Below are 27,923 nucleotides of genomic sequence, written 5' to 3'. Positions count from 1 at the left end.
CTACATCAATTGATTCTTCCTTTCAAGAACAATTTCTCTGTAGCATGTGATGCTGTTTGATAGTTTACCCATAGTAGAACTTCCAAAATTAAAGTCAATCCTCTCAAACCCTGCCACTGTTTTTCAAATAAGGTTATGCAATATTCTAAATAGTTTGCTGTCATTTCTATAATCTTCACAGCATCGTCACCAGGAGTAGCTTCTGTCTCAAGAAATCCCTTTCTTTGCTCATCCATAAGAAGCAACTCCTCATCCATTCAGATTTTATCATGAACTTGCAGCAGTTCAGTCCCATGTTCAGACTCCACTTCTAACTCTACCTGGCTATTTTCAGCACATCTGCAGGTACTTCCTCCACAGAAGTTGTGTATCCCTCCAAGTCATCCATGAGAGTTAGATTGAACTTCTTTCATGGGTTTCCTGGGTGGCTCAGTTGGTTAAACACCTGAATCTTGATTCTGGCTCAGGGCATAATCTCAGGGTCATGAGCTTGAGATCCGCATTGGGCTGTTCTCAATGGGGAGTCTGCTTGAAGATTCTCTCCCTCTGCCCCTCCCCTGACTCATGCTCGTGTGCGCTTGCTCTCTCTTTCTCTCTCTCAATAAATAAATAAACAAATCTTAAAAAAAAATCAACTTCTCCCAAACTCCTATTTGTGTCGATAATCTGACCTCTTTCCATAAAGCACAAAAATTCTTAATGGCATCTAGAATGGTGAATCCTTTCTAGAAGGTTTTCAATTTACTTTGCCCAGACCCAACAAAGGTATCAACTAGCTATGACAGCTATAGCCTTGTGAAATGTACTCGCTAAATAATAAATGCTGGACGTCAAAATTAATCCTTGGTACATGGACTATAGAATGGATATTGTGTTACCAGGCATGAAAATAAGATTAATCTAATTGAACATCTCCATCAGAGCTCTTAGATGACCAGGTACATTATCAATGAGTGGTAATATTTTGAAAGGAAACTTTTTTTTCCCCGTGTATGGTAGGTGTCAACAGTGAGCTTAAAGTATTTAGTAAATCATGTTGTAAAGAGATGTGCTCTCATCTAAGTTTTGAGGTTCCATTTATAGAACACAGGCAGAGTAGATTTTGCTTGATTCTTAAGAGCCTTAGGATTTTCAAAATGGGAAATGAACATTAGCTTCAGCTGAAAGTCACCAGCAATATTAGCCCTTAGCAAGAGAGTCAGCTGGCTGACTTTCAAAGTTAGCTTTGAAGCTTTAAAGCCAGGTGTGGACTTCTCCTCTGTAGCTATGAAAGTTCTAGATGGCATCTTCTTCCAATATAAGGTTGTTTCATCTACACTGAAGTCTGCTGTTTAGTGTGGCCACCTTCATGAATTATCTGAGCTAGATCTTCTGGATAATTTGCTGTAGTTTCTATATTAACACCTGCTGCTTCCCCCTGCACTTTTATGTCACAGAGGTGACTTCTTTCCTCCAAACTCATGAACCAGTCTCTGCTAGCTACCACCTTTCCTTCTGCAACTTCCTCTCCTCTCTCAGCCTTCACAGAACTGAAGAGAGTTAAGGCCTTGCTCTGGATCAGGAACATTGTGGCTGGTTGGATCTTCTGTCCAGACCACTCAAACTTTCTCTGCCCCAGCAATAATGCTATTTTGTTTTCCAATCTTTTTTGTGTCCATTGCACAATTTCCTTTAAGAACTTTTCCTTTGTATTCACAACTTGACTGTTTAATGCAAGTGCCTAGCTTTTAGGCTGTCTTGGCTTTCAACATGCCTTTCTCACTAGCTCAATCATTTATAACTTTTGACTTAAAGTGAGAGACATGTGACTTTTCCTTTCACTTGAACACTTAGAGGCCACTGTAGGGTTATTAACTGATCTAATTTCAATATTGCTGTGTTTCAGGGACTAGGGAAATCTGAGCAAAGGGAGACAGGGAAATGGCCAGTTGGTGGAGCAGTCAGAACGCACACAGTATTTATGAATTAACTTTGCTATTCTGTATGGGCGCAGTTCATGGCACCTCAAAACATTTACAATAATAATATTAAAGATCACTGATCATGTATCACCATAACAAATATAATAATGGAAAAGTTGGAAACATTGGAAGATAACCAAAATATGACAGAGACACAAAGTAAGCAACTGCTGTGGGGAAAATGCCACCCAAAGACCGACTGGATGAGGGGTTGTCACAAATCTTCAATCTGTAAAAAACAAAAACCAAAACTACAGTATCTGTGAAGAGCAATAAAATGAGGTATGCCTATATATATACATGCTTATTATGGCAGAGTAGCACCTAATCTCACTTAGGAACCTGCCATGTTTGAAGAGATGTGGTCACAGGAATCAAAGACAAATGAAGTAGAGGTTTGTCAGGCAACATCAAAACTTGCTGACGGATGCCTGGATGAATAAAGTATTTCAATTCATCTTGTCTTCTCAAGATTGCTGATACTGCCATTCCTGCGCCCTGTCTACTCCTGGGCAGTATTACATGGCCAAAATGTAACAGAATAATGTTAGTGCTTAGCTATATCTTATTTGTGCTCCAACGTGTAGCCAGCTGTGAGCTATTTTTGTTCCTAAAAAAGACTGTTTTGTATTATAATGACTGAACCTAGACCTTCCTGATATTCCCAAGCCACAGGAAGGGAAGGAGCTGGGAATTGCATTATTTTACCTTCAGAATGGCCAGAACTATTTCAATTTCTGGCCTTTTGATGATTTCATAGATGAATCACAACGTGGTTGGTTTCACTAAAATAAAAAGAAATTTTCAGGCCTTTCTTATTCTGCAACCCCATCTCAGTATTTGGTAATAAAATGAAGAATTATTTTGCGACCTCAGTGTTCAAGTGTCAGAGACACTAAATTTGTTACACAAACAAACTTTGATGACTCTGCTTGATAAAAAACATTTTTATTAACCTTATAGGATCTGTTAAGGAAAAAAAAAATCTGGACAGTTCATTTGAATGGCCACAAGAGAGCAGTAAGAAATTAAAGCTTAGGAAGATGACTCATAGTCATTCCTTATGTATTAAGAAGACGTGGAACACAGAGCTGCTTTTATGTGTTCTTAAGCTTCAAAATACAACCTAGAGTCTCTCATTTTTTTTAGGAAGGACACTATACACAGCATTAGTAAATTAACTAAAAAGAACCTTGAATTAGGTCTTTTATGAATCTCAAGTTTATATCTGAAAATAAAAGAAAATAAATACTTTGGACATCTTGAGCAGTCATCTGGCCCATCCTTTTGCATTATGCAAGCCAGACAGACAGGTATGAAACCCATTTGCAAGGTCCCACAGAAGAAGATCTTGGCATCCTGTTCTAGAACATGGTCAACACCTTAAACTGTTAACTATTAGGAAATACATTTTTATGTGTAACCTAACTCTCTCATGTTGTAATTTAGCTACTATTTCAAATACTATTTTGGATACCTTGGATCTTTCCTAAAGGCCCATTCTATTTCTTTGTGTGCCCTCTACCCCTCATTCTCCACACAAACCCATTTTTTACTTGAAATTTCAGATGCCGTGAATTTTTTAAATGAATTTAAAAATCATTAATTTACAAAATGACCAGCAATAACCCCAATATGTAAGATGCTATTAAAAATCAGTCTGAAAAAAAGATTAATGGCCAGTAGAAAAACAGGCAAAGAGCATGAATAGGCAATTCACAAAGGCAGAATCTCAGCCAATAAACATATGAAAAAATTATTCATGCTTAACAGTAAACAAAGAAATGAAAATTTAAATGGAGCACTTTCCTATTACTAGATAAGCACAGATTAAGAAGAATAATAATGTCCAGTGTTCACACGAGAGAAAAGCCACTTGTAAACACTAGAAACAACTTTGATGAAGCAGTTTGAAAATATACGTAAGAATATTTTTAAACATGAATTTCTTTGACGGAGCAACTTCACTGTTAGAATTAATCCAATGGAAAAAAATCAAATACACGTATAGGTTTTAACAGTAAAAAAACAGGGGGGGGGATGGAATAAAATCTTAAATTGTTACAAAAGGAGAAGTTGTTAAATAAATTAGAGTATATCCATACAAATGAACTATTATGTAAATCATTAAAAATAATGCAAATAACTTATTGGTATTGAAAGACTATAGTTTATTTTAAGTTAAAATGAGATTCAAAACATCATAACATTATTTCATTTCAGAACAAACTGGAAATGACTACACAATGTCTGGATGATAACCACCAAAAAACAATTATCTCTGAGTAATGGGCTCACAGATGATTTTTTCTTTCTTCAGTAGAACTTCCAATGGAGTCTGCACGTTACTTATAAAATCAGTTAAAAAACACAAAAAGCTACTACTATATTGGGGGAAAAAATCCTTAGAAAAATTTAGACATTGGTTTGGTGAATTTGTAAGAAGTTTGAAGTTTACTCTTCAAATAGCAAGTTGCAATGAAAACACAGCTTAAGAAAATATGATCTGTGGGACGCCTGGGTGGGTGGCTCAGTTGGTTAAGCAGCTGCCTTCGGCTCAGGTCATGATCCCAGCGTCCTGGGATCGAGTCCCACATCGGGCTCCTTGCTCCGCAGGGAGCCTGCTTCTCCCTCTGACTCTGCCTTCCACTCTGTCTGTCTGTGCTCGCTCCTGCTCGCTCTCTCTCTGACAAATAAATAAATAAAATCTTTAAAAAAAAAAAAAAAAAAAAAGAAAATATGATCTGTGATTATCTCCATTATCTTAATAATAGGAAAGAAAAATATGTAACAATAAAATACCAAAGAATATGCAGGGTGTGTTTCTATACTGCTAATATAACTGGGTTAAAATAAAGGATCTTTTTTAAAAAAAGCATTCAAATGATTGACTTCATAACATAAATGACCTTGCTTTTAGGAGGAGAAAAAGAATCTTTCTCACTCCTTTTTCCCATGAACCACCAATAAGCTGACAGCCAAATCATTTTCTTCTAGATATTTTAAGCGATCGTGTTCTCATTATTGATTTTTCAGACCCATATTTAACCTACAATTGATATAATGAGATATCTTTCAAGAGGGCTTTTTTCTAAATAGAGCTTCTGTTTCGCTGAAGGTCTCCTATGTAGTAATAACTTTCCCATTACTGTGCACCTGGAAAAGAATACTGTTTCCTACTTTAAGCTACTAGTCATTCTTGATTTTTGACCCTGTTCAAATGACCTTCATGACTTTCAAAATTATCAGCTATTGAATATCTCCCATGAACCTAGTACTAGATAAGACCTCTAAACAAACCGCAAAATAAATATTATCCTCAAAAGATGGCAAACTGGCTCACAGAGGCTCAGTGCATTGGCCCAAAGGGCACAGAGGATCTAGGAGTAACCCCTGCGCTCTCTAAGCCCCACAACCCTGTATGTTTGTTTGTTTTTCCCCCCCCCTTTTCTTTTTTTTCTCCCTTTTTATTTCCTTAGCTTAGAAGAATTTTTTTCCCCGATTCCTTGCTTTTTTTCCTCTATAGCATTTCCTCAGCCATTTGAAGCCCATCTTCCTCTCACCACCGAAGCTTTCCAGATGCGGGGGGGAAAAAATAGTCCATAAGATGTCTTTGAAAATTAGCATTCCAAAATGTTTTGTCATTTTTCTCCCTGCCTGAACTTGGAATTGAGAGTTAGGCTGTGGTGGTGGGTACAAGGGAAAGCCAGTCAGAGCCCCTGCTCCGGCTTACCACCAATGGTCTGAATCACTCTAAGGTAATTGCCCACTTGTTGTACTTTATGGTTTTCGTTGGTGAAATCCAAAGAGGCGTGGTTGCCACCCTTGTTGGTCAGTTACAACTCCACCTCCCCTTAAAAAGGCATTTTATCCTTCCTAGAAAAAGAAAAAAAGTTGTGTCATGGAGATATTAAACCAGAAAAGGGAAGTTAAGAGCCTCTGTTTTATCCATCACGTCTGAAAGTAAATCTTCAGCAGCCAATCAAATTGCGTTTGGTAGCCGGAGCTTTTAAAGATCCCCAGTGGTGTGGCTCATGGGATGGCTTAGAAACAAGGCATTGGTCTTCCGGTTGCCACCCAGGGAAAGCATTGCCATAAATGATGAGTATATGCACTAGTCATTTCCAGTCTTCCTTCTGGCTACTTTTGAAACGGAATGACCTCACCGTGTCCTGGCCTTTGCTCTCTTTGCTGAAGAGGTTTCTAGAAGTTCTGAGATTTCCTGATTCTCACCGCAATGTCTCCCCGTCCCCCCTCTTTCCTATTCCCCGAATACAACTCTCTTTCCATTCCCGGGGATTTTGTTTGTGGATGTTTTGAAATCATATGTTGAAAAGAAGAAAATAAAGTTGAACTTTAAAAAAATCCAAAGGGAACCAAATAGCAAAAAACATTCAAAGGGCACATGGGCAGGAAGGTAGAGAAGGGAAGGGCAGGGGGCGGGGGAGATTAGAAACACAGGTACTTCCTTTATCACTGGCTCACCGGGGCTCTGCGTGAGTCACCGAACATTAATCCTGTCTGAAAAAGGAGATGCAAGAACACTTCCTTGAAGAAATTCTATGTAAGCAGATACAGTAATAGGCAAGAACTCTTTGAAAGATGTTCATATAAAAGCTCCAAGTATTATTTTTATCTTTCAGCTTGCTTAGCCTTCACATTTCAGGAATTGTGGTGATGTACAGTGTTGACATTAAACCAAGGGAATGTTGTTACTAATCTTACCCTCTTTATGCTTAGAAAATGGCTTTTTTTAGTAGAGTTAAGAAATTCTATGGCAGTATGAGACTGCTCAAATTAATTAAAATAAAATGTCAGATTCTCGTTTTAACATTCATGAAGTACCCAGCATGGGTTGGGTGCTCCTAGAAATTTATGAATATAAGGTAATGGAAACTAAGTGACTATAAGACCACGGCAAGAATTAAGACAATTGTAGAAACAAAGGAATGAAAATTACTGGACTCTAAGTTAGTTGTAGTAAATTAAGACTCTGAAATCCGTCCTGAACACTTTCTGGTTAGTGGCCTTAGATATACTAAGTAACTGGTCTTTCATCTATCTGCCCAACAACAAGGATATCGAGTGGCTTGCCATGCCAGGCAATGGCCCACCAAGAATAAGATGAAGTCCCTATTCTTCTGAAGTGCACATCCCAGTAGAGGAAGACAAAAAATAAACTAGTAAGTCAGTGAAATAACTAGATAATGTTGAAGAGTAGTGAGTGCTATACAGGAAATAAAATGGATGGTTGAAAGAGAATCCCTCAGAGAATTCTGTAGATCAAGAGGCCCAGGAAGAGTTCTGAGTTAAGTGACATCGTGGGTCAACTGAGACCTGAAGGTTGAATGAGAAGGAGTCCGTTTTGCAATAAGGGAGGAAAACAGTCTTCCGAGAAGGGAGAACAGCCCATCCATGCCTCGAGGTAGGATTAGGAAGGAAGCTATTGCACATAGAATGCAGCACACAAAGAGAAGGACAGTGGTAGGAGTCAAGGTCAGGAAAATTATGCAGCCGGGATCATGTCAGGCTTTTGATGTCACAGAAGGGAGTGTGGAAGTCGATCCGAGTACAGTGAGAAGTCACTGGAAGATTCTAGCAGGAGAGAGAAATAATCTTATTTACATTCATTTCTGAAAGAAAATTCAGGCTACTCTGTGAGGAAGGGAAGATAGGGGAGCGAGAATGAAAGGCAGAAGATGAGTTGGGAAGCTGTCTATGTCAGCGTACGGGCTCATGCAAGCTTATGTCAGGAGCTATGTGAGTCAGGTGAGCAAAGAAAGTGCCATGGACCAGATTCATCATGCAATATTGGGAAGGACTGGAGGCTTCTATGGTCTTTGAAAGTGTTTGTTTGAAAGATAATCATGTTGTCTCACCAAATGAAATTGCGGTGACAGCATTAGAGCACAAAACAGAGGAACCACGGCTCTACACTAGAAAAAACACTTTTGCCTTGAGTTCATTCCAGCTCTCTTCTCCAGATAAGAACATCATACCAGCGGGGCACCTGGGTGGCTCAGCGGGTTAAGCCACTGCCTTGGGCTCAGGTCATGATCTCAGGGCCCTGGAATCAAGCCCCACATCAGGCTCTCTGCTCAGTGGGGAGCCTGCTTCCCCCTCTCTTTCTGCCTGCCTCTCTGCCTACTTGTGATCTCTCTCTGTCAAATAAATACAGAAAATTTTAAAAAAAAAGAAAAAGAAAAAAGAAAGTGATAACTTAAAAAAAAAAAAAAAAAGAACAGTGTACCAGAACTTGGAATGTGGGTATCACTGTGTCTTCAGTTTTCTGACTACAACCCCTTGGATTCTCAATCTCCCCAATCATTGCAGGCAAAGGAGAAGAATGAAGGGTCGATAAGTTGCTCTTGTTAACATGGAAAATGAGAGTTAGAACGGCTTACAAAACACAGGTACAACGTCTGGGCTTCAGTAAGGCTGTAATCAGAACCACATTGCGCTGTAACAGGAAATCGGGGCTTCTAAGAACTGCAAAGTGGAGACTTACCAACTGACCTAATCATGCAAAGAAAACGTCAAACTGCAATAACAGATTTTCGTACTCTTGTCTGCCTACAGAGCAGAGGTTGGGGCCCCTGCCCAACACAGATCACGAAGCACACAAATATCCAGGCTCCATGTTTCAGTAAAGAGTTTTGCTTGAATGTGCCAGATATTGTTAAAAATACAAAGAGCCCTGTTCATAAACACCAGGCTTTCAACTGATCCAAAAGCACATGTTTATTTGTGTGGTCAGTGGCCTACATATTTTAAGAATCATGTAAATAATAAAGTCAAACTACTTTATTTGGTAAGAGTGAAATTGATGGCCCAATAATCAGACACATTTGTGGCTGTTGTATCTGTACATATGCTATTGATGAGAAATAGTGACTGTAGACATGTGAGAGAGCTTACAAAAACATACTTCAAAATTTACAACTTTCTTTAGGGGAAAGAAGGGCCTTTCCTCTCTTTGCTTCATGAACACAATTAGAAAACAGAAATTAGGAAAAAATATATAATGGCTATTCATTAGTCATATCTCCAAGTAAAAAGACACACAACGGTTTAAGACCTGGAATAGAAAGAAATCTTTCTAACCATAAATATAATCAGAATAATTGAATGATTTCTTACGTCTTCAGAAAAGAAAATAGGTAAGTCTGCTTCAAAGAATGTGGGAGTAGCTATAGTTCCCCCTACTTGAACCCCAACCAGAAAGAAAACCAAAGTTGAAAAAGTCTTCAATGTCACTCAATAAAGGACCCAATCATAACTAATTTTCTGAATATGTAAATGTTTCCTTGAAATGCTTTCACATTTGTTTTAGACCAATAGGTGATTATTTTTTAAGATTTTTATTTGTTTATTTTTAAATATTTTATTCATTTATTTGTCAGAAAGAGAGCACAAGCAGGGGGAGCAGCAGAGGGAGAGAGAGAAAGAAGCAGGCTCCCTGCTGAGCAAGGAGCCTGACCTGGGACTTGACACTTGGACCGTGGGGTTATGACCTGAGCCAAAGGCAGATGCTCAACTGACTGAGCCACCCGGGTGTCACCTAAAAAGTGATTCTTTTTGAAATCAAATGTTTGACCAAGTAACCCTTTTTTTTTTTTTTTTTTAATGTTCCTGCTGTTCTGTCTGTGGAACCCTGTAAGCTCAGAATGTTGCTCACCATGGAGAGTGGAGTCCAACCTACAGTTGTCAGCCATTGTCAGACAATTTTTAAAAAGTGCTAATAAAAAAGTTAGCATTCTTTTTAAAATTTATGTATGTATTTTTATGTATAGTCTTTTTTTTTTTTTTTTACATATTTACTTTTCTCAGATCCAGCCAGAGATACATTGAAATTAGCATCTAAACAATGCAAAATCATTTTCTGACTTTTGGCAGAGCCTAGCTGGTCATTTGCCCATCTCCACGTCGGTGTCTGGAAGGCAGACTTTTCTAGTTTTGCACTCCCGAGTGGACATCTCCAGTTTGATCAGAGCACACTTTCTCTCCGATCCTGCATGAGAGCTCACCGCAGAGCTCATCTGGCCGCTGCTGCAGAGAGATGAAAGCTAGTTGAGGAGATGAAACCTCCTGGATCTTCCTGGCCCATGTGCAAAATGGAAGTCAGTTTTTCATGTGAGAGTAAACCCACAGGGCAGCTTCTGTAGATCTCATTCGCGGCACCCTCTCTCCATAAACTGCCTGAGATGCAGCTGAGAGAGAACCCACAGGACTGAGAAATACGGAAGGTCAGAAAGCCTGACATGGTAAAAAGGGAAAAAAAAAAAAAAAGATGTACAGGTTGTTTCTCGGTGTCATGCACACATTGTCTGAATAGGCTAGTTAATGCTGAGCCAGTCAGTAACAGGATGGTCAAAATAGACATGCGAAGTGCTCAATGACCCCGGCATCAAATCCACATCCCCCAACCCACCATGCTTCTATTGCCAAGTCACGTGTTACATCGTGGCTTTTGTCTGTGACCTACAACTTGGAGGGGGGCAGTTGGCATTGTTTTAAATTGTAATTTTATGGGAGATTTGATTAATGGAAGTCACAGACCGGGTGAAATGTTTGGCTTTGATTTAGATCAACTGCACAGAGATTCTTTGGGGGTATCAGAGCTAGTAACAAGGAAGAGCGGAAAACAATACCTGTGGTGATTAAAAAGAAAAAAAAAAGAAAAGAAAATTGCAACTTCAGGTGTGTATTTAAAGAGTTCTGACTCTGCATATTTGCAATCTTGTGAGTGAACATAGTTCAGGATAAAACGAGACCAAAATCGGAGATTTAGCTAGCAATGTGAATTAAGAAATCGAGCTAAATCCTGATTAGAAATAAAACAAAATCTTGATTAAAAATAGTTACTTCTTAAAATACTGTAATTCACTTTAACATTCAACCATATAAATTATTCTAATCTGCTCAATATCTTTCCAAAGCCTCAAAATATACTATTTATAACCTCGTGATTTCAATAGGGTCAAACATATACTCTGGTAGGAAGAGAGAGATTAACATATAAATCGGAAATTTTTCATTGAGTTATATGAGAAAAGAAGCTAGTTCTTTCCTGAAAGTTAAAGATGAACAGTGTTTGTTTTTCCCCAGTTAACTAGAGGGTCAACAATACCTTCATTTAATGAAAATATTTAGCATATTAAAATATTAACATGAAACTTACTTTCATGAACGTATTGTTTAACTTATGATACTACAGAGTTATTTCTCTAAAGCATTTATGTCACTATGATCCATGGTTTTATTTGAGATATTAGGGTAATTTATATTCACCTATACCTAGATCCAGTAAATATGTTTATAAATATTATCTTTATGTGAGTCGAGGGAGCTAGAATATGAGTTCTTGCCATGAAAAAGGGGCTGGAGGAAAACCAATCTAAATAAATTGAGGATGAATGGTTCTACTTACACGGTTATCAGTTGTCTTCTTTCCAAATGAGATCTAAAAGAATATCCTGTTTTATTTCAGTGTTTATCCTCAAACACTTTTTTAAATCCTCTAACGGTTCTGATTACTTTCCTTTTTCCATTGTTACATTCACTCTTCTAATTTAGATATTATGAAAAAGAAGTAATTTTCTTCTACATCATTGTTCAGTCTTAGAATTGTGAATGACCTACCTGGATAATGAGTGGTTTTTCCATTATTGCCGAGGGTCGCCAATGACCCTTATCCTAAACCTATGTCAAGATAAGGGGCATTTGTGAAATAAACAATGGGGACAAACACAGGAACAATAACTTGTCTTATTTTTACATTTGTTTTGTGAAAGGGGGACTTACTCGCCTTAAAGATGTGGAAGGTTTGGATTTACTTTTGAAAATACAGAATCATGTTTTAGATAGATTTTGCAAGCAGAATGGTGTTTCTTACTACTGCGTCATACTGTCTGGGAGAACTAGAAAGGATTCTTTATATTTGCTGTTTGTGTGTTTTGAGTCTTCTAAATTTTCTTTCCCAAACTAATGGAAACATACAAATGTTGCATTGTAAATGCACACAATGGTGTGAGCTAACCTGAAATAATATGACTGTTGTTGACTGGGACTTAAATAAAAAAAAAAAATTCCCCAGCAGCTGCTTCGGACTTGAGTTTTGAAACATGATTTCCATGCACATCCATGAATTATTTAGAATTCCTTAGTTTGTAATTCTCCTCTTCTCCTGCTGGTCACAGTGCTGATTTTGAACCATTGTCCTGAGAAAGATAAAGCACATACGAGACCGAATTTCACATACGCCTCCTATTTATATAAATAGAGTTCTCTATCGCTTTTACTTTTCAGATGAACTTAGTTGTTCAGTAAGGTGAATACGTAGTTCATTCGACTTTTAATGTAAACCAATAATAAAATGAGAGTTTAGATTCAGATAGCATTTATAAATATAAATAAAGAGTAAAGAATAATTTTGCATTGTAAGAATTGTATGTGGAAACAAAAAAATTCTCCAGCCTTTATGTAATTAAGAGTCATCAAGGATGATAGAGCTCTCTAAAAAGTTTCCCCAACCATATTTTTCAAGTTAATAAAAGTTTTAATCTAGTATCTTTTTAAATTATACAAACACTTAATTTAGAAAAGCATTCTTTATTGATATGTAACAGTCTTAATTTCTTCAGCAAAGAGCAAAGCATTAAAATACTGTTTTCTATCTAAAGAAAAAATAAGAAATTGAGAAATTGATCACCTGTCAAATATTTCCAACAAGGGTGCTCACATAGAGTCTATATAAGTTGCAGACGAGCTACCAGGAAGGGGACGGCATGCTATTTGCGTGGACCGATATAAAGAAGCATGTCATGGAATCTTTCTGGATCAAACCTAGCTCTCTTTGCTTTCTCTTTCTACTCTTGCCTTTCCTTCTCTCCTCTCTTTTCCTGGTCTTTTCTTTCTATAAATTTCTTCATGTGCCAGTGAAGTTCTGATCTTCTCACTGTTCACCTCAAACAGAGCATCTAGGACCACGCTGGCTTTCCATTTGACTTGAATTTTCATTCAGATGATTTGCATCCTATAGACACAACACAGTTTTTCAAAATAAGATCTGGCAACGTTCAGCTGTGGGGTTCAACTGCAGATGCCAAAAATGTGAGGTGCTGTGATGGAGTTTTATAATGTCTAGTGGAAAAACTTGTAAGTAGAATTCTTTCTCCATCGACTTTCTTACATTAAAAGGATCGATTTTTTAAAATAAACTCAGGTTTATGGAAGAATCATCAAACACAAAGGCTTGGTTCCTTAGGGCAAAGCGTCTCAGTTAAGACACATTTTTACAATTTGCTTCTATTCCAAACGTTTGATCATTTTACTATGTTTGAGAGAGTTAAAACTTCTCTTCTGATGCTTCTTGCATTCTCCAATAAGTGTTGTTGATAAAAACTGTAAACAAATCTGACTGAATACATAAAATTACCATCTAGAAATATGACCGAAAATAATCATTTTCAAAAGTGTTTAAATAAAATGTAAGGTGGTAGTATTACTGATTCTTAGTAGAAAACATGTTTTAGAAATCCGTCCTGATAGTCCAGTTATGAAAAAATATTCTACATATAGTTTAATAACACACCAGATTTCTCAATGACAGAAATTAATAATAATAACATAAAATATATTAAAACATTATTAAAAATATGCAGATTTTATTTTAAAATTGCTATTAAATTTTAATTTGCATTATATATATATTTTTTAAAGATTTTATTTATTATTTGGCAGACAGAGATCACAAGTAGGCAGAGAGGCAGGCAGAGAGAGGGGAGGAAGCAGGATCCCCACTGAGCAGAGAGCCTGATGTGGGGTTTGATCCCAGGACCCTGGGATCACGACCCGAGCCAAAGGCAGACACTTAATGACTGAGCCACCCAGGCGCCCCTGCATTATATTTTTTAAGTTAGCAAATTTTAAGGGTTCCATGATACTTTGAAAATGAGTATTGATATAAATATTAATTATTTGAAAGGACATGGACTTCCACATTGGTTTTAAAAATCATTTTAAGAATACTCCTAACTTAATAATTTAGTGTTACTAATAGTATTAAAATAATTTAAATTGAAATTTAAACACTAGCATTGTTAGATATTTTAGTAACTTTAATTTAGTAGCTTAATTTTAATTTGCTAAGTCAAAAATATTCATTTCTAAAACAATATTGTTAGGTCTTTCCATTGTGGAATGAAATAATATGATATTTTTAGGGAAATAATATCAGTGTTTTTTTCTTAATAACATAGACTGGTGTGTATCCCTCCTCGTTCCATGGTGTGAGCACAAACAGGAAGCATAAAATATATTTTTCTAAGCCGGTTTGAAATCTTTTTTCAAGAGCTGGAGCATATTTTGCATGTATGGCTCTCAACTGTTTGTTTGTTTTGTTTTTTGTTTCTTGGACAGGATATAGTAGTAACTTCCTACAATTTTAACTCATTTGAAAAATATACTTATTCCAAAAGCCTTAATGGCAAAAGATAAAACCAAGAATTATTGACACATTTAAGCAGGAAATTTGAAAACTGTAAATGCTTTTCACAAGTAAGTTTTGTTTTTTTCCCCAAACGCCTTTGTAAATAATGTAGGGCTCATGATAAACAAAGTATGTCTTCCAATAAAGATTGCATATTAAATAGGTAATTAACCCAATGTGCAATATTCTCCATCTTTTCTAAATTATTTGGAAATACTCTCCAATGTCAAGTACTAGCTTGTTCATTTATAATTTTATAATGTTTAGAAAATGATAGTGCACTTTTAGCCAAGAAATTACTTAAGTGAAATTATATGACTTGTGACTAACACTTGTGCTTTTGTTTTTAAAGGAAAAAATACAGTTACGTACATTGTTGGGATGTATTTATAGAGCATTTTTATTGTTAAGTTATGCTTTTAGGGGTTTAGGAACATTTGAGAACAATAATCAGTAGTGTGTAATGGTATTGTTAGTGGCGTCCTTTCTATTGAATTTTCAAGATGTTGTAAAATGAGATTATGTGAGTAGCACCTCTGGACACTTTTTCCCATCATTGTGTTGGTATCAATCGCTGACTTCCACCATTTCTCCGGGTATTAAATAGAAGCACTGTTTCCCACTGCCTTGATTGGAGGGTTTATAATACATGACAGAACTGATAACCCTACTGAGATTAAGCATTGTAACCTTATGAAAGCTACATGAAACCTACAGCTCCAGAAAGTGTCTCTAAGACAGACATGAGAAGGTTTAAGACAGACCTGAGGAGGTATACTTTCGTTTCTTATTTTAACAAAGCCCTTCTCCCCTGAAGCCAATCTGACCCAGAAAGATAGTGAGCAAACCCTGTGTTTCCTTTAGCTTCAGCCATCCTACTGGAAGAGGCAACGTTTGCCAGATGCGGATGTTAATGCCTCTCTGTAGAAAGCGTGGCACACGATCGCTTACTGCCTGCTTACTACAGATTGCCAGCACACACCGGATCGGTTTGCAATTGGCAGGGCTCGGCATGGCTGGAAATTGAACTATGCATGCAAGAGGGGTGTCTATTTCTCGGCTCTGCCCCGGCAGTCATCTATAACTGTAGAAAAAAAAAGCTTCTCACATTTGCTTCTTAGTTTCACACACACACACAAAGAAAATGAAATTTAACAATCGATCACTGACTCCTTCATAAGGAGCTGTGGGGATCAGGTGGGAAAGTATCATAGTCTGATAGCACTGAAGGTGGCATACCGGTTTGTGAGGCCTGGCTGCAGAGACCAACAGATCCATAACCAACGACTAGAATTTTAAAGATTTTTAAGAATCTTTCATTAACAGCAGCCACTCGTGACCAGAAGTACAAAAGTGTCATTCCCTTTACTCTCCACTCCCTGGACTAATCTTAAGAAGGCAGCTGGCTATCTCAAAGTAACCCTAGAGAGTGCCTTGTCAGCAATGACCTGCTACTCTTCACTGAACTGTTTTTCTGTATATTTCCACCTCTCTTTTACTGTCCTTCCTCATATTATCCCTCTTCCAAATTCATCCAGTCTGCCCAGCATTTCAACTGACTGAGCAGTTTCATCCCCCTCTAACTTCCACGAATGGCTGCATGGATTCTGGCTCAGGAACCCTCTTTTCTCTCAAAATGTAGAACATTTCATTTGTTAGGGAGGTATCAACTGACTCACCTCAATGACAAAATCTAAGGTCTGAGTAGCTGGTGACAACTAAATGTCATTACCTGTCAGAGGACATCCAAAGGTACTTTTATTTTACCAATCAACAATGTCTTAACCCCAAGGAATTACTTTCTCCTGGTATTTTTTCTAGAGACTTACTTTGGATTAAACCCAACACAACACAACAAAACAAAACAAAACAAGAAACAAAACTCAAATCCAGAAATTTTCCAAAAGGGGATTTAGTTAACTGCAAAGTTACAATGGCTAGTGATAGCCTTATTCTTCTCTGAGCTCGTGCAGTCATACATGACGTATTCTGTTTAATTCTGGGTCCCTTACTCTAAAAGTATTGGCAAATCATAAGGTATTCAGATGAGCATGGCAGAATAGGGGAGAGGTCTGAAAATCAAATCGTACTAGGAACAGTTAGAGTAACTGTGAACATTTTGTAAGAAGAAGACGTGGAGAGGAGGAGGCACCATCTAAAACCCAATGAAGTCTTCATGTGATGCTCTGAGCAGGGAAAGTTTAGAGTGACGGTTGACAGTTCACATTTAACGTGTTGTTTAACAACTTTTTACAAACTGACCCTGACTTTCAGGAAATGAGATGGAACTGGCAGAATTACCAATCTGAAGATCCACAAGTTAAAAAAGAAACTCTTTTGAGGGATGCCATCTCCATGGTGACACTGTAAAGTCCAGATTGCCTGATATTTTGACATTTTGAGGGGTCAGGGTCCCAATAAGGTCTCTGGGTTTTAGGGAGTGATTAGACTCGCTCAGCATAGCTCCCAGAAACCACAGAAGTTGTAGGAAGAAAGATACAGCTCAATGTGTAGAAAAAAGAATTGTTTCCACTGGATCTGTTAAAAATGAGAACTTCTTTATGAGAGTATCTGAGACAGGCATCAAATAGTTGCAATGAACAAAATTCCCCTGTAGCATATTTGTTAAAAAGTAGTTTCTCGTAAGAAAAATGAATAAGGAGACCCGGATAGAACTCAACTCCAGACAATGCTATTAGTCTTCCTGGAAACCAAAATAATGTCAGATATTTCCTCTGTCTCTCGACCTCTTTCTTTCCAGAACCACACAGTCTCTTCCCACTTTCTGTCTTTAAATTCCCTACATTCTTTTCTGTACAGAATGGATTGATCCTTGAAATTTCTGGGTTTTGTGACTCCATCATTTCAACTTGCTTACAGCCCTGGCTTGCCACAACATCTTCTCTATGACCATCTCAATGTTCCCTCAGCATTCTCGGATCTAACAGCATCCCTGCCATTTTGGGGTCTTATAGTTCAAATTCTTCCAAGAAGATTTTGTTGGAGCCTTGGGGCGCCTGGGTGGCTCAATCGGTTAAGTGTCTCCCTTCAGCTCAGGTCATGATCCCAGGAATCTGGGATTGAGCTCCATGTGACTTTTCATTCTCCCTCTGCCCCTTCCTACCCCCACCCCCGCTATCCCCCACCAATGCACTCACTCTCTCTGTCTCTCTCTTTCAAATAAACAAAAAGATAATCTTTAAAAAAAAAATAAGAAGAAGAAGAAGAAGAAGATTTTGTTAGAGCCTCTTGAGCCCAGTTTTTCAAACCTAATCCAATTTGTTGTGTTAAATGGGTTAGTTCTACCAGTTACCAGTATAGCCAAAGCTTTTAGCAAAGTGCTGGGACAGGCAGCGAATTCTTTTAGAAGGGAGTGTGGATAATCAGCAGTATTTCTAGAGCATGATGGTGATCTTCCTCCTGTTAGAAGTGGAACAGAGACTAAATAATCATCCCCTTACACGTCTATAGAATATGTACATTTGGAAGTTTACCTATAAAATCTTTCCAAATTTTAGGTTTTCCTTTTATAAACTTCAACATAAGTACCCCACCAGATTTGGGAGGGAAATTTGTGTGCATTCTTGGATCACAAAGAGTAGATGACTGACCACCCTCCCTTTTATCTAGCCTTGTGTTCTCATCTTACTATGTATGTCCACCATTTAGTCATTCAGCCACTCATGACGACACCTTTTCTTTCAACTCCCAAATATAATCCATCAACAGGTTCTGGCAATTCTCTTTCCCAAATAACCCATTGTTCAGAGACTATTCATGCCGCCTTCGTCCAAGTCACCATGGTCTCTTACCTAAAATATGCCAAATGTCTCCCTACTTGTCTCCCAAAGTCATATTAACCCCATTTTCCACCCTGCAGCTGGAGCAATTTTCCCAACCAATTCTGATCATGGAGTCCCATGTTCAAAGCAAGACTTGTCAGGCTCCAAGTTCAAAATCAATTAGCCTTCAAGAATCTACATAGTCTGGATCTTGTTAATCTCTCTAGCCTCATTATATACTACTTTACTCACTCTCAGAGCTCCAGTTATATAGTTTACTTTTAGAAAATGGAAATATACCAAGTTTTCTATCCCTTCAAGATTTTTGAATTTGCTACTTCCCATACCAGGAACACGTGGTTATACCACTCTGAGTCTAGATAACTTCAACTCAGCCTTCACATTTGAAATTAAATATTATGTCTTCAGAGCGGTCACCCTAAATGCTGAACTGCACACCGTTACTGCTCTTTTGTAACTTTCAACTTAGCTGAATTCACTAGTGCAATGTCTGGCTGTCCCTTATTGTATCAGAGCAGTGAGGACACTTGCTAATACTGTCCAGGCAATGCTTGACATTCACTATAACTCAATAAACACTTATGGAGGGTATTAATTAATGGTAAGCCTAAATCTCATACCAGGCATTCTGAAGATGTGAAATTCTCATTGTCTTACATTTTCAGAGATGAAAACTTCATGCTTCTTAAAATCCATGACGATGATGAGGGAAAGCAGGACACTTTGTGAAAACTTCTAAAATCAAGAGCATGTTTCTAAAAGTGTTAGGTTATTTCTTCACTGAAGAAGAAAAAAAAATTTTATGTGGGTTATGTTCATGGAGTTTACATTCCAGTAATATAAATACACAAAAATAGACAAAGAAGGAAAACACTGAAGTGTTTACCCAAACCTGGCCAAATTTTGTAAGATTTCGAAACTTCTGAAGTTGGAGCGGTGTGAAGAAGAGACAAGAAAGACCCCCCCAGACCAACCAAGACCCCCACTGCTGCATCCCAAAATCCATCCCGCCTGCTGCAGCCACCACACCCCAGAGAATGGTTGAGGCGAAGGACGTGACAGGTAGAGCCAAGGTGAAGGATGAGCTGCAGAGATCTGCAGGGTTATCTGCTAAACCTGCTCCTCCCAAGGCCAGAGCCCCAGCCTTAAGAGACCACTGCAAAAAAGGGATTGAAGTTACCTAAAGGGAAAAGGGGAAAGCCGATGCTGGCAAGGATGGGAATAACCCTGCAGAAAACGGAGATGCCAAAACAGACCAGGCATCGGAAGCTGAACGGGCAAGAGATGCCAAGTGGAGTGTGCACGTTTTTGATAACTGTGCATTTCTGGTGACCGTAAAGTTTGAAATACTATATTTTTTTTTCAGGTTTATAAGAATGCCGAATTGTGTTTTACTTTTATTTTTAAGCTATGTTCATTTTAAGCTATGTTCATTGTTGCTTTGGGGGAAGGACAGAGGTCTCTAGTAGAATATTCCGAAAGCTAGTTGGGGAAAAACACCTTTCCCTTCTAATTTAGAGAAACTTCCTCTTCGTTATCAGAAAGAGGGATTCATGGACTTTGACATGTCAACCACACTGGCACAAATGCTTTGTAGTGTGGGAAAACTGAAAAAAAAAAAAAATCATTTATTTATTTATTTATTTATAAAGATATTATTTATTTATTTGACAGAGAGAGAGACAGACAGCCAGAGAGGGAACACAAGCAGGGGAAGTGGGAGAGGGGAGAGCAGGCTCCCCGTCGAGCAAGGAGCCTGATGCAGGGCTTGATCCCAGAAGCCTGGGATCATGAGCTGAGCCCAAGGCAGACACTTAACGATTGAGCGACCCAGGCATCCCTAAAATTTACCTTTTATGTCTTCTTCTCCCTCTCTGCCTTCAGCATAGACTTGAATCCATTCAACTTGAAACCTGGTGGGACCCTGACCCCCCAAAATGGTTTCCAGTATGTTAAGCAACCTGGACTTTACAGTGTCACTGTGGAGATGACATACCTTATTAAGGGATGTCTTTGTTAGTTTGTGTCTTCAGATTGGTAATTCTGCCAGTTTCTTTTCATTTCCTGAAAGTCAGGGTCAGTTTATGAAAAGCTGTTAAACAACATGTTAAATGTGAACTGTCAACCGTCACTCTGAACTTTCTCTGTTCAGAGCATCACATGGGACTTCACTGGGATTTAGAGTGGCTTTCTGATTTTGGTAGTCCACTGAAGAATGGAGTTGGAAAATTGTTTTATACTGTTAATGACTGTCTGCCCAAGCCCTGCTGAAATGTCATGCTAATATCATATTATTTATCAAACGTATCTTTAGTAAAGCTGGATAGAGTTTGGCTTGGGAAAAAAATTTTTTTTCTGACGTTAACCTATGAAATAGTAGTGCTTTCTCTCCTAGCCACTAATCTCCGACAGAAAATCCTAGATGTTGCATAAGACACCAGAAAAAGACTTTGGATAAAGGCTGAAGCACAGGTTGACAGAACTTTGTGGATTTGCCATTACAGACATTTATGTCTAAATAGGTAAATATTATTTGAACTGGGACAACTTAAACATTTCAAATCAATGGGAAGTCTAAGATTCTCATGTATCACACACTGAACAATTCTACCAAAGAAGTTTACTAGAAGTAAGTTAATTTTGGTGACCTTGCCTCTCTCCATTTCCCCTAACGACCAGGGTTTAAGCCAAGGAAGAAGGGCAAGGCTGGGTGGGAGGGAGATCCTGGAGAGAACAAGGTGCCTGACGGTCCGCACATCAGATTGGTCGGGGGAATACGTGAGAATCCAGATGCCAAAAGTTGAAAAGAAACCATGGAAAATGGGGTGATATGATATCCCTTTTAATCTCTTTTGTTTTTTTTCCAGGGGATTCGATGTTGGTGCAAGTTGAACAATAGACTCAGCAAGAGCAAAGTTCACGCACAATAGGTGCTCCAAAGTGGATGTTAATGCAAAAGGAAATCAGGCCGCTTAGAGAACAGAATGTTGCCTTTTGTCTTAAATTCAAGCCAAATTTAACTCAGAGAAGACAATTCTGAGCAGAACAGAGTTATACGACTTCTCACATCGGTTCAATGAGAACCCGTAAATGTGTCTAAGAAAGGTCATCGAAGCAGCGTCTGATAACACTAAGATGTTGTCAGTTGATAGATCTTCTGTCAATCCATTCATTTGTTTGCAAAATGTGTTCCGGGTGCCCACTGTACATCAGGCACAGTTTGGGGCACTGAGGATAAGAACAGAATAAAACAAACCTTAACTTTAAACTCATGTGGAAGAAGAACGGATAGCACACAAATAAAGGCATGTCTAATGAATGTCAGATGGGGACGATTTTATAAAAGAAAATATAGAGGAGAAAATATATTTCCTCTTGCAATGAGGAGATAGAGAATATTTATGAGGAGATGAGAAGATATGATTGTCTGTTAAGGTGACATTTATGCAAGAGAGGGAGTGGGTCAGGAGAAGCATGTTCAGAGAGGAGCATGGAGAGGTAGCTGGAGTTCAGATCAGGAGGTCACTGTGGACTATATTAGGATAGTGTGGTAGCTTTGACAAGAGAAAAAGAGGTGGTGAAAGTAGTCAAATTCTGAAGGAAGAGAGAGAGGGAGAGAGATGATAGGCAGACATCTATTTATCATCTATCCAGATTCAAAAATACAATTTTGCTACTAGATCACTGCTGTCTAATTGGCTTTGAAGACCTCCTCAAGGATAATAAGCAGAACATCAATGATCCTGGACTTGCAGTAGTCATGCAATTGTTAAAATATCCCCTCTTATTAAACTTAAATAAGGTGTTGTTGTGATAGGCAGCCTGTAAGATGGGCCCGAATGATCCTCAACTCTTGTTATCCATGTCCTTATGCAATTCCCTCTTACACTGAATCAAGGCAACCCTATGCCTAATAGAACACTGCTGTTGTGATGGTGTGTGACTTCTGAGGCTAGGTTACTAGTGTACTGAAGCTTCCACCTTGTATCTCAAACCCACTCTTCCTGAGGGAAGTCAGCTACCATGTCTGAGGATACCCAAGCAGTTCTATAGAGGCACCCTTCAGCCTAACCCCAATAGCTAGCAATAATTTTCCAGCCATGTGGAAGTGTATATCACAGCTCCAGTCAAACTTTAACCAGAGTGCAGACCTGGCTAACATGCAATTGAACTTCATGACAACCCTAAGCCAGAGATCACCCAGCGAAACCATTCCTGATCTCAAGACCCAAAGAAACTGTGGGAGATAATAAATGTTTATTGTTGTTCTTAGCCACTAAAGATGGAGAGCAATTTGTTATGCTTAAATAATTTGTTATAATAGATAATAATGCAGATACTGATAGAACACAATATAATAAAATGTATTTAAAAAGTACTGAGGAAAAAGTAATTATAAAGACTATCGAATGATATGGCTATTGATATGAGCAAGAGATTGACATGACCAAGGAAGAAAAGAAAGAAAAGACTCACCAGGATTGTTCACCACTTAAATAAGTATGGAAATAAATGGGTCTTCCTAGCAACATATAAAAAGATTGTCAGCTCCTGCAGCCAGAAGACAGGGAAGGTGAGGATCAGGCCTCAGACTTTATTATAAAAGTAACAAAGCTCCAAAAAAGATTCAATTTTCAAACATGGATGGTCTGCAATGCCAAGGTCAGGACCCTTGATGGGAAGTAGTGGGATGCTAAGACTTGAGATAGGGATATCAGAGTTGATGAATTTAAGCACTTTAGATCCCAACATCATCTCAACCCCCACCTGCCATGTTCAGGTTTAATACTTCTACCTTGCCTGAAAATGATGCAGATGCCTTTACCTTGTAGGACAAGCCATCCCCTCTCAAGATCTACCTCCTGGTATGCCAACAACTAAAGCTGAGCCTCAATATTATCCAACCAGGAAGAGCTGGGTATGCTAAGGGAGGAAACAGTCTATTTTAAATGCATGGCAGGACCTAACCAACATGGACCCATAGGTACAAGATGGGATCCTGAGGATGCTAGATTAAGGAAGGTGGAATACAAAGTTGGATAAGCCACAGTTTATTAACATGGGAATATTTTGCCATTACACAGGACTTACCACCCTGGCACACAACCCTGGGGAATGGAAGTAATATGCTGCTAAGATGACTTATTTTTTGATAGTGTCCATGCTAAGTGAGGTATATTTACCAGGTTATTATGGCAGATAAGGAAGAAGAAATAAAAAAGGCCAGGGGAAATGGGCAAGCTATTTTGTGGGAAGACCAGAGGACACTATTTCCCAACATGATAAGGAATGTACAGGTCAGAGGGGAATCAGCACTGCTGAGAAGCTCACTAGTGGCTGTCCTCTATAGGTCATGTTGATGGGAAGGGATACTTGTATAGAACTGTACTCCCTGATAATAATGGAGATGATAGGAACCAAAATTATAACAGAAGCAAAGTGAGAATGATTATTATAAAGAGCACCAAGGTTGATGAGGCAGCTGAGAGTATATTTAACAGTTATCAAAAAGTTTGTTTTTCACCTTTTTCCGAGTGAATGGTGTGGGCTCAGGTTCAGAAACTGGGCAAAGCATGGATCCTAAAACATGAATCCTAAAGCATGACAATAGACTATAAGAAACTCTACTAAATAGTAACCCCACTTGTAGTTGCTATGTCATCTATGGTATTTTTGCTAGTGCAGATTAATAAAGCCTTAGGTGTATTGAGTATGGCCACTGATAAGGTAAATGCATTCTTTTCTAATCATATCACAAAGGAAGATCAGGAATGGTTCACATTCACTTGAGCAGACAATGGTATATACATATAGTCTTGTACTCAGGGCTGTGTTAACTCTCCCACTCTCATCAGAGGATTGCCCAAAGGGTCTGAACCATATAGATAATCTACAGAAAATCATATTGGTCCCACATAGTGATAATGTCATGTTCTTTACACAGAATGAGCAATAAATGGTAAATATGTTGGACATCTTGATGAGCCACATGCATTCCAAGTTAGAGATAAACCTAACGAAGATTCAGAGGTCTGCTATACATATTAGTGAAGATTTTGAGGGGTGCCTGGGTGTCTCAGATGGTTAAGCATCCAATTCTTGATTTTGGCTCAGGTCATGATCTGAGGGTGGTGAGATCGAGCCCTGTGTTGGGCTCCACTCTGGGTAGGGAGTCTGCTTGAGATTCTTTCTCCCTCTCTTTCTGTCCCACCCCCCATTCTCTCCGCCCCCCAAATAAATAAATAAATCCTAAAAAAAGAAAAAAAATATTTTGATATGCAGTGATATTGGACATGTCAGAACTTCCCTTCCAAAATAAAGGATAAATTACTGGATCTACTACCTCTCACCACTAAGAAGGAAACAAAATGCATTGTAGGCCTCTTGGGTTATGGAGATAGCATATTCTACATTTGGGAATACTGCTCTGATTCAAATACCAGGATACACAAAAGTTTGACCTCTTTGAATAAATCCAGAACAGGAAATGGTTCCATAGAAGGTACAAGTTTTGATGCAAGTGGCCCTGGTTTTTGGACCGCGTAATGCTGCAGACCCTATGGTATGAGAGGTATTTGTTGAAGGTAGAGATGCTATATGAATTTTATGCAAACCCCAATGGGAATATCATAAGGTAGATCCTTGATGTTCTGATGCAAAGCAATGCCATTTGTAAATGAGAATTGCATACTTCTTGGACACTAGCTCCTGGAATGCTATTAGGCTATAGTAGATACCTGGTCAAAGTATATAAATTGACCAGGTGATCAGAACTGCCTAGCGCAAACTGGTTCTTTTAGACTCACCAAGTCATATGTTTGGATGGTTATAGTAGCAATTTATTATAAGATGGAACTGGAACATCTAGGGTTGTAATGACAAAACCAAAAGGCACAAGAAAACATAAGCATGTACCCCAACTCCCCCGTGGTATCCAACACTTGTACAAGCATCTCTTCTTTAACTCATATCTATGATCAAATGTTGGGAGGAGGGACATCCTTTCCAACCCAGTGAGGGAGGAGGGAAATTGCTGAGGTTGGTTCATGGATGGATTGGCTCAAGCTGTTTCTATATGTCAAAAATGAACTACAACTATACTAGTGCTTCACTAATGGGAAATACTGAAAAAGAGTGGTAACAGGAAATTCTCCTACTGAGAAAAGCTCTGGGCAGTGAACCTGGTTACTTTGGTCACCAGATCACCCCTTTGTATGAAAACTTAAGTAGTCCTATTAGAATGTATACAACCTTGCAACTAATTGATTAGTTATTCTGGAACCTGACAGAGAAAGTTTAGCAAGTCAGGAACAGGAAGGTGTAGGATCAGGGATAGATTAGCATGAGCAGTCATGAAATATGAAGGTCTTTGTATCACATAATATCACTTGGAAGACATTTGCCCCAGTAGGGGTCCTAAACAACACAGTAGAAAGAATGATTCAGTCGGTTAACATCACCCCTCCTATCAGTGGCAGCCCCAGTTTTTGCACAATAGATTTATGAATGAAATAGCTGATGGGAAGAATGGAGGTTCTGCATGGGACCCAAAGCAAGAGCTCTCCTTCACTGAAGGTGACTGCCACTGCCAAACATCCGAACTGCCACCAATGGAGACCAATACCAAGTTCTCTCTATGTACTGTGTTTCAATTTTGGCAGGAAGTTGACAATACTGGATCTTCTCTACATTGAAAGGGACAACTATTCATCTTGAGCAGAATCAATAAATATTCTAAGTGTGGATTTGCCTTTTTGTCTCAAAGACCTCTACCAGCACCATTAGCTGAGGGTATACAGAGTTTCACCACCAACGCTGGATCCCATACATCCCATTGGACAAAGGGACCCTCTACAGCCAAGGAAGTATGGTACTGGCCTCAAGACCACAAGATCCACTGGTCATATCACATACTGCACCACCTAGCTGGTGTGATAGAATGATGAAAGGGTGTGTTAAGGGGTGAGCTTGGAGATCTACACTGAGAGGATGGAACACCATCCTCATTCATGCAATATGTAGCCTAAATCAATGATCATTCTATGGTGCTCTGTCTTCAATACATAGAATACCTGAGTCCAGGATGAAAGGAGTAGAAATAGGAGTGGCCCCATGACCATGACTACAAGTGACTTGGGAAAATTTGTGTTTTCCATACCTGTAAGTTTAGAGGCCCTGCTTCCCACAGGGAAGTGCTTTCACTAGGGAACCGCTGGTGCCTAGTCACTTTGGGCTTGTCATGTCAAGAGACCAGTGGGAAGGTAAGAAAAGACTTCGTCAGCAGGGATAACTAACCCTCATTATCAGGAAGAGAAAGAGAGTTGCGGTCACACAAAAAGGGCAAAGAAGAATAAGTTTGGTACTCATGTGATCCACCTGGGTGTCTCTTGACAACCCTTGCCAACTTTGATGGTGAAAGAAGTTAAATAGCAGAGACTGAGAAAGACATAGTGACCATGAGATCTGACCTCTGAGACGAGGCCTGAGATGGTCTGGGTCATTCTCACAAGATAAGTCACACAGACCAGCAGATGTACTAGCCGAAGGAGCTCGAAGAGGTGATAGAGGTGGGAGATGATTACTGTCAGTGCAGTCCCAATGCCAGCTGTGGCAAGAGCAGCTGTAGTTCATTGTGCGAACATTCTTCTTCTCAGTTTCTCCAGTAAAACATGTCCATCAGCATCAGGAAGGAATGACAATACTGGATCATCTCTACACTGAAAGGGGCAACAGTTCATCTTGAACAGAATCAAGATGCCAGATCTGAGCAATACTAAGGGTGGTCTCTATAGATGCTGTGATGTGCTGCACATATTTTCCCACTTCGGTACTAATTATTCAGTCCTTCTTGTATTGGGAATTGCTATCAGCCGAATGCGGCCCCTTACCCAAGACAATGTTCCCTTCCTAGAGTCGTCATTCGATGACTGGCTGATGTTGGATATAAAGAACCAGTCCCCTTGCCACAATTTGGGACAACTCTCATGGCCATTGCAACTCCAAAGTTCTCCAGAAAACAGGCTGAAATCTTGTCATAATTACATCACAGTTCTACATTTCCCTCCCCCTAGTCCTACCTCCTTCATTCCCAAACTTACTGATTCCTAGAACACTTCTTAATACATTTCACTTTCCCATAAACTTCTTGCATATAAATCTTTATTTCAAGTCTCTTTCTCAGAGATCCCAACCTACACTATAAGATTAGGTATTATTATTTTTATTATTATTAGCCACTCAGTATAAAATAATTTGATCTCCCCATACACACACAAAAACTATAAGGTTAATATTAAAGTCATCTTAGTACAGTTGAGGAAAGTGAATTAAATACCTTACCCAATATCACACAGTCATGTAACTGATGGAGTCAAGGTTTGAACCAGAACCCTTGTTCACAGAACAAGCCTATGAGTTCTGTGAATGCCTGAATATTGCTGTCAAAAGCAAGAGCATGAACAAAGCTAATAGATAAATAGGCGATAGAGAGATAGATACATGATAGAGGACTTGTATGTATAATATTCCAGAAAGAGCAGTAGTAAGTGGTGGCTGGAGTTTGGGAACTAGAGGAGAGGTAGGAGAAGATAAGTCTGAAAAAGAGGAGTTCAAACTGCGATAAGCCAAGAATGTCACAGCAGACATGGACCTACCCCAAGTTGAACCAGT

At 38.8% G+C, this 27,923-nt stretch overlaps 1 pseudogene; it reads right to left on the bottom strand.

Annotated features, from left to right (window-relative positions):
* LOC116590750 lies at positions 1-26,885 on the bottom strand (annotated as a pseudogene).
* Positions 26,886-27,923: the final 1,038 nt, after the last annotated feature.

The sequence above is a fragment of the Mustela erminea genome, chromosome 1 (assembly GCF_009829155.1).
Source record: "Mustela erminea isolate mMusErm1 chromosome 1, mMusErm1.Pri, whole genome shotgun sequence".
NCBI lineage: Eukaryota > Metazoa > Chordata > Mammalia > Carnivora > Mustelidae > Mustela > Mustela erminea.
The sequence above is the reverse complement of the archived record's forward strand: the minus strand, read 5'-3'. Positions and strand labels throughout refer to the sequence as shown.